The sequence below is a fragment of the Palaemon carinicauda genome, chromosome 40, assembly GCF_036898095.1.
Source record: "Palaemon carinicauda isolate YSFRI2023 chromosome 40, ASM3689809v2, whole genome shotgun sequence".
NCBI lineage: Eukaryota > Metazoa > Arthropoda > Malacostraca > Decapoda > Palaemonidae > Palaemon > Palaemon carinicauda.
This window is the reverse complement of record NC_090764.1, coordinates 10,424,517-10,432,553: the sequence shown is the minus strand read 5'-3', so window position 1 is coordinate 10,432,553 and position 8,037 is coordinate 10,424,517.

Below are 8,037 nucleotides of genomic sequence, written 5' to 3'. Positions count from 1 at the left end.
AAAACACTATCGAGAAGCCAGTGTTTGAAGTTATATCTTCTTCTTCGTCTATTAGCGTGTTTTTTCCCATTCGTATGGGGTAACACGGTTGCCTTCTTTTGAAGTACTTTGCTTTAGCTTTGGGGTAGACCATAGTCCCGACCGGCTGCCCTGCCTGACATCGTGTAGACACCGGTAGTGTATGTTTGTGTTGTACCAGCAACCATCGCCCTTCCTCCCTACAGCGAGTCATATTAACAAGGGGGGGGGGGGGGAAATGACTATTCAATGGCCATGAAGATCTTGTTCACTTTAAATTCCAAATCATTATAGACTAGGCCATTGCACCTTACTATCAAGTTTCAAAATTCAGATATATATATGATTTCATTTTGAGAGAAAAAGTTGACCATATTTTGGGTTATGGGGCCCAACTAATAAAAGGAAAGAAAAACAAGAGACCAAATTATTTGTTATATAAAGGTTCATGGAGTCTAGAAAAAACGCACAGAGCATATAAAAATAATGAAACCATTGTTTGTTGAATGAAAACGATGGTCTTAGAAACAATAGCAACAAATATAATCATCATGATACTGATCATGACATAATGATGCATTACAATGGGTAGCCTACTACTACTACTACTACTACTACTACTACTACTACTACTACTACTACTACTACTACTACTACTACTACTATTATTATTATTATTATTATTATTATTATTATTATAATTATTAATATCATTACTAAAGAATACTCATAGTCCCGATATGTTTAAATAAAATGGGAATAGTTATAAAGTTTGGATTTACTATGGGTTTACACTACCCAGCCACATATAATTCCAAAGCCATGCGCAAAAATTGTTGAAAATTATATTCTGAATTGAATCAGAAATTAGAACTACTAATTTGTTGAGACGTGAGACGATGATTTTAACACTTATGTAGTTTTTCCACAGTAAAGAAAAAACAAATTCTAGAAAATTTAAAAACAAAATAGTCTCTCCAATCTTACCGTTTTCTATGAGGATAATATGGTAATCTATAGAAAACTATACAATCTAAGTTTAACGAGTAACTCTTCTAGTCTTGTGATTTGATGAAAACCAGCTATGATGGTTTTCAAATCCATATAGCCGAACTGCAACCAATTAGATTTCTATTATCATTGTTTTCAAATTTACCGATGGAATAGTTTCTTTATTCAAATTATATTAGAATACAATTCTGAAACCGGATCACCATTAATAATAATGACAAGGTCTTCGTATATCCTGACCGTTTTAAATCTTCAACGTAAAATACGAACGCAGAAATTTAGATTATTCTATTTTCTTTCAATAATGAGGAAGTAAACTACAAGTTACGGTAATTTCGTTTTGAAAAGCTTTTAAAATATGCTAATCTGATTTTCTTTACATCATGCTTTCAGGAACAGTTAATAAGGATTTTTTTTTTTAAATATTTCTAAGAGAAAAAAAAAATTATCAAATTACACAACACTACCACTGGATTCGAACAAACTATAAATAAAATATAGCAAATAAAGACTAATGGAACATGGTAGTAGAAGAAGAAGAAGAAGAAGAAGAAGAAGAAGAAGAAGAAGAAGAAGTAGTGGTAGTAGTTATAGTAGTAAAATAACAGTCTACTACTCTACTGTACTCTGGGATTATGAAATACTTTGCACTTATTTATAAAACAATATGAAAGAAAAAAGTAGTACAGTACTGCTCACAAGGATAAAGACCCCAGATTTCAATACAATTTGTATCTAGTTTACAAAATCGAATAGAATGGGTCTAAATAAACCTTAATAGCAAATTACTTTCCTAAACCAAACTAGGAGAACAGACCATTCTTTCCAACATGCTAGCAGGCAATACACAGACTTTCATTACTTTATTTCATATTAGGAAAATCGCCAGCTTAATCCATAAGCGAGTTATTTTTCAATTTCTCATCAACTATAAAATGTGAGGATGCAACACACTCCCACCTCAAACGGAAGGTTACATAAACAAATGTACATTACAAAACTTAGAAGTCAGTGATTTTCTAAATGGGATCCAGACTAACTTGGGATGATGATTTGGCGAAACAGCTTGAAAACAAATGTGCATTAGAGGTCTCATGTCTAAACGGACACAATTGTTATAATAATAATAATAATATTATTATCATTAATTGCTAAGCTACAACCCTAATTAGAAAAGCAGGATGCTATAAGCCCAGGGGCACCAGCAGGGAAAATAGCCCAGTGAGGAAAGGAAACAAGGTAAAATAAAATATTTTAAGGACAGTAACACCATTAAAATAAATATTTCATATATATATATATATATATATATATATATATATATATATATATATATATATATACAAATATATATATATATATATATATATATATATATATATATATATATATATATATATATATATATATATATATATACTGTATAGTTTCAGAGAACTAATAACCTTTACAAAATACAACATAAAAAACTGTAAGGAAATAAAGCATTATAAACCTAAAAGAAGAAAAAACTAAGAAACAATTCATAAGCATTGAACAAAACAGAATAAAGCAACGAACTAAATCTGCACCGAAAGACTCAAATCCCAACCGTGCCACATCCTACCACACATCGAATACGAGGAGAGAATATGGGACAACAAATCAACACTTGGAAAAGGGGGCGTCCCCTTTCCCCTCCCGCAGGAGTTCTATGATGGAAGATGTCCCCCAAACCTGACAGCTGGTCGAGGCTTAGATTCCCATCGGAATATCCAAACACATTAATCACGTCGGGAGGAGAACAGAAGTGACGGAATGAATAGCGACTGTTAAGCCAGTTTAATGATGGCATTTACCAATTCCAGCTCTTCGGAAAGTCGAGTTTTCGGGGGGTGTTAATGGAGATGGAAGGACTGGCCGTCCAATGGGTGTGATTGGCAGCGTTCCCAGACCCAATTCCTCTTCTTCGTTGTGACTCTTTCGGTTCGTCTGGGTCTTGTAAACACGACGGAAGAGGCATTATGAGCTTTGCAGCGGCACCGTTTACTTCTACTCTTCTTCAGATGAAAACAAAAGCTGATTTGTTGTTTTATTATTATTATTATTACTAGCCAAGCTACAAACCTAGTTGGAAAAGCAAGATGCTATAAGCCCAAGGGCTCCAACAGGGAAAAATAGCCCAGAGAGGAAAGGAAATAAGGAAATAAATAAATGATGAGAATAAATTAACAATATATCATTCTAAAAACCAGTAACAGTGAGTGGATGATGGCCCATACAGGAACCACATCGCTAGGGTTGTAGCTTAGCTAATAATAATAATAATAATAATAATAATAATAATAATAATAATAATAATTGCAACCTGACTATATGGTTTAGACTCCTCCAGATAAACTCATTAATGAATTCATAAATTTCAAAACTAAAATGCAAAACTGACGACCATTGGTTAGCGAAGTGAAACTAAATAACTCGCTCGAAATAGTTGATTATGTTACATGGGCTATACAATTCGCATGTCCTTGTATTTCCCACCCTCAAAGGGAAGGTTACATAAAAACATGCACACTAGAAAACTTATAAGTCTGTGATTTTCTTAAGTGGGTGTAAACTGACTTGGTATGGAATGACATGCTGGAATAACTTGAGAACAAATATGCATTAGAGAAGGTCTCATGTCTAAACAGCTACAATTGCTATAATAATAATAATAATAATAATAATAATAATAATAATAATAATAATAATAATAATAATAATTACATATTGACAATACAGCTTAGTCTCCTCCAGATAAACTTATTAATGAACTCATAAATCTCAAAACTAAAATGTAAAACCATTGGCTGGCGAAGTGAAACTAATATATATACATTTATATATATATATATATATATATATATATATATATATATATATATATATATATATATATATGTATGTATGTATATATCGTGAAGTGGGATATGATGAAGGCAGAAGTATTGATTTAAAAGCTCAAGATAGAGATGACTGGTGAAATCTAACGGAGGACCTTTGCATCAATATACATAGGAGGAGATCATGATGATGATGATGATGATGATGATGATATATATGTGTATATATATATATATACATATATATATATACATATATATATATACATATATATATATATATATATATATATATATATATATATATATATAGTTTCAAAAAACTAATAACCTTTAAAAAATACAAAATAAAAAAAAACTGTAAGGAAATAACGCATCATATACCTAAAAGAAGAAAAACTAAGAAATAATTCATACGCATTGAACAAAACAGAATAAAGCAACGAAATAAATCTGCACCGAAAGACTCAATCCCAATCGTGCCACATCCTAACACACATCGAATTCGAGGAGAGAATATGGGACAACAAATCAACACTGGGAAAAGGGGCGTCCCCTTTCCCCTCCCGCAGGAGTTATATGATGGAAGATGTCCCCCAAACCTGACAGCTGGTCGAGGCTTAGATTCCCATCGGAATATCCAAACACATTAATCACGTCGGGGGGAGAACAGAAGTGACGGAATGAATAGCGACTGTTAAGCCAGTTTAATGATGGCATTTACCAATTCCAGCTCTTCGGAAAGTCGAGTTTTCGGGGGGTGTTAATGGAGATGGAAGGACTGGCCGTCCAATGGGTGTGATTGGCAGCGTTCCCAGACCCAATTCCTCTTCTTCGTTGTGACTCTTTCGGTTCGTCTGGGTCTTGTAAACACGACGGAAGAGGGATTATGAGCTTTGCAGCGGCACCGTTTACTTCTACTCTTCTTCAGATGAAAACAGAAGCAGATTTGTGGTCTTACTGAGTGGATGATGGTCCATATAGGAGCCACATCGCCAGGGTTGTGGCTTAGCTAGTAGTAGTAGTAGTAATAATAATAATAATAATAATAATAATAATAATAATAATGCCGATTTTTTGTCTTTCAGAATGGCTGATGACCAATACAGGAACCACATCGCCAAGGTTGTACCTTAGCTAGTAGTAGTAGTAGTAGTAGTAGTGGTAGTAGTAGTAGTAGTAGTAGAAAAAGAATAAAAAGAATAAAAGAAGAAGTAGTAGTAGCAGTAGTAGTAGTAGTAGTGGTAGTAGTAGTAGTAGTAGTAGAAAAAGAAGAAAAAGAATAAAAGAAGAAGTAGTAGTACCAGTAGTAGTAGTAGTAGTAGTAGTAGTAGTAATTTTCATTAAAGTTTCTCCAAAGTGCAGCAATACCAGAAAGTGTTCTAATTTATAAGTCTTATCCATTAGGACATCAAACTCCTGATCAATTATAGGGACGTATAAAAAAGTCCTTAAACACATATCTTCCCACTTGGCGTGTTCTCTTTAAATGAATGCCCTTCATGACTAATGCAATTATCAGTTGTAGCTAAAATATGGAAGATGGAAAACTTATATGTTTTGTTTTATAAATGTTTTTAAGGAATACTTCATCATGAAATAAAAGATATATATATATATATATATATATATATATATATATATATATATATATATATATATAGATATATATATAGAATTGTGCTATATTTTTAACATGGAGAACTCACGGGGTGAATAGAATTCTATAAGCTAATAAAACTTTGAGGTTCATACACCCACAGCCTCGAAATAGGAATAAAAACATTCAAACTGATAATCAACGACGAAAAGTACATATAAAGATAAATGATATATAACCAAAAAAAAAAAAATAAATAAATAAATAAAAAAATAGAAAATAAATAAAGCAAACAGAATTAATTTTTTCTCTTTTAAATAGCCTTCTACAGCATACTTAAGTCATTATTTAAGACGAAACTAAATATATGCCAAAAATATAGAAAAAAAGAAACCTTACGTGTTACACATCCAAGAGCAGGAAAGCTAAATTACATTAAACTGAAGAATTAAAAAGCATTAATAAATCGCCGAGAACTTCCTGAAACATTCTTAATAGAAGATACATTCCTTTACTTTAAACAACGACTCTAATTATAACTTTTATCATTCTCGAGAGGGTGGAGCCTCATATGACCTAAGGATTGTTGTTCTGTGTGTATGAGGAAAGGGGGGGGGGGGGTCATGTATTGCTGGAGAGATCTGTTTTAATGTTGTTACTGTTCTTAAAATATTTCAATCTAATTGTTTATTAGTTTTTATATAGTTTATCTATTTCCTTATTTATTTCCCTCACTGTGCTATTTTTCTCTGTTGGAGCCCTTGGACTTATAATATTCTGCTTTTCCAACTAGGGTTGTAGCTTAGCTAGTAAAAATAATAATAATTCGAGTACGTGGAATACTATCTTTTATTTTTGAAAATTTATAGTCTATGGGATAAGATGAAGAAGTAAAAATTTGTAAATATAATGATTTCGTTTTGTAATACCAACCAGCAAAATGCTTAAGATGATTGTGCTATTAAAATAGAATACTGTGATACTAAAAAGAAAACAAATAAACTTTGTATGGTATGAACCGTATATATTTCAACGAATTCACTATTTCTTTTTTTAAATACTACAGACATGCAACATCCACAGGCCTTTGTCCTACAGTGGACTAGCAACGGCAGATGATGATGATGATGATGATGATGATACTGTATGTTATAACAAGCTGCCCTGATTTCCTTGCCAGCCTTCATGCGGGAATCTTTCTTTGTATTAAAGGCTTAAAGATTTAAAGGTCGCTCATGAATGGCAGAGGCAAGGGACAGTGACATTGCTCTATCGTGCAGGACAATGCCTTAGAGAGTGACCATATATCATATGATCAGCGCCCAAGCCCCCTCTCCACCCAAGCTAGGACCAGGGAGGGGCAGGCAATGGCTGCTGATGACTCAACAGATAGACCTATAGTCTCCCCCTAACCCCCACCCGCCCCCTTAGCTCACAACGATGGTAAGGTTGCAGACACTAAAGGCACTAACGAGTCTGAGCGGGACTCGAACCCCCGTCAGGCAAACACCAGGTAGAGACGTTACCAATCAGGTTTTTCGAAGTTAATACAGAATGATAATTCATTGTAATATGCCTGGTGTCACAAGTGCTGTGGTCACCCACACTGATCTTATTAATAGAAAGATTAAAAATGACCAAAACCATATCTTCTATAGTTTCACTAGTATAGTATTGAATTCATTCCAAAAATTAGGAAGAATTATATTTTAAAAAATTATAGCTTTTGTTTTTCATGAAAAATGTCAGTTTTAATATAAATGTTACAAAGTTGTATTTGCACTAGTGCAAGAAATATTTCTTCTGTGCGTGAACCTTTAGTAAATTTTATTTTCAAACAGATGGCTTTGAATGGGATGAAAAAAATGAAAAACAAAGAAATCCCTAAAAGATACTAATGAATGAATTGGTACCACTCTTCACGAGACCGAAAATTCATTTTCGGTTTGAAATGAATCGTTGGAATACAATTTGAGGCAGCTGTCTAGCGAACAGTGAGAATGAGGATTTGCTTGTTTTAATTCTATCTAAAATGAAAACAAATTAGTATATGTAGTTTTGCCTCTCTTTCTCTCTCTTTGTGATGAAGAGAATGAAGTGGGCCATAAGGTAAAGCGAGACCAAAGCGAAGGTGGATGGACTGTATCAAGGATGACCTTCGATCAAAGGGATTAACCGGTGATGAAGTGTGGGACAGAAGTAGATGGAGAAAGCTGGCCAGAAACATCGACCCACATAGAAGTGGGAGAAGATGCAGACAAAGAAGAAGAAGAAGAAGAAGAAGAAGGAGAAGATAATGTAATACTTCAATATAATATTTTCAATGTTTTAGCACTCATGGATCTAATTAAATCTTAGCATCTCCATCTTCTTCTTCTTTGTCTGCATCTTTTCCCACTTCTATGTGGGGTCGATGTTTCTGGTCCGCTTTCTCCATCTACCTCTGTCCCACACTTCATCACCGGTTAATCCCTTTGATCGAAGGTCATCCTTGATACAGTCCATCCACCTTCGCTTTGGTCTCCCTCTCCTTCTCGTTCCCTG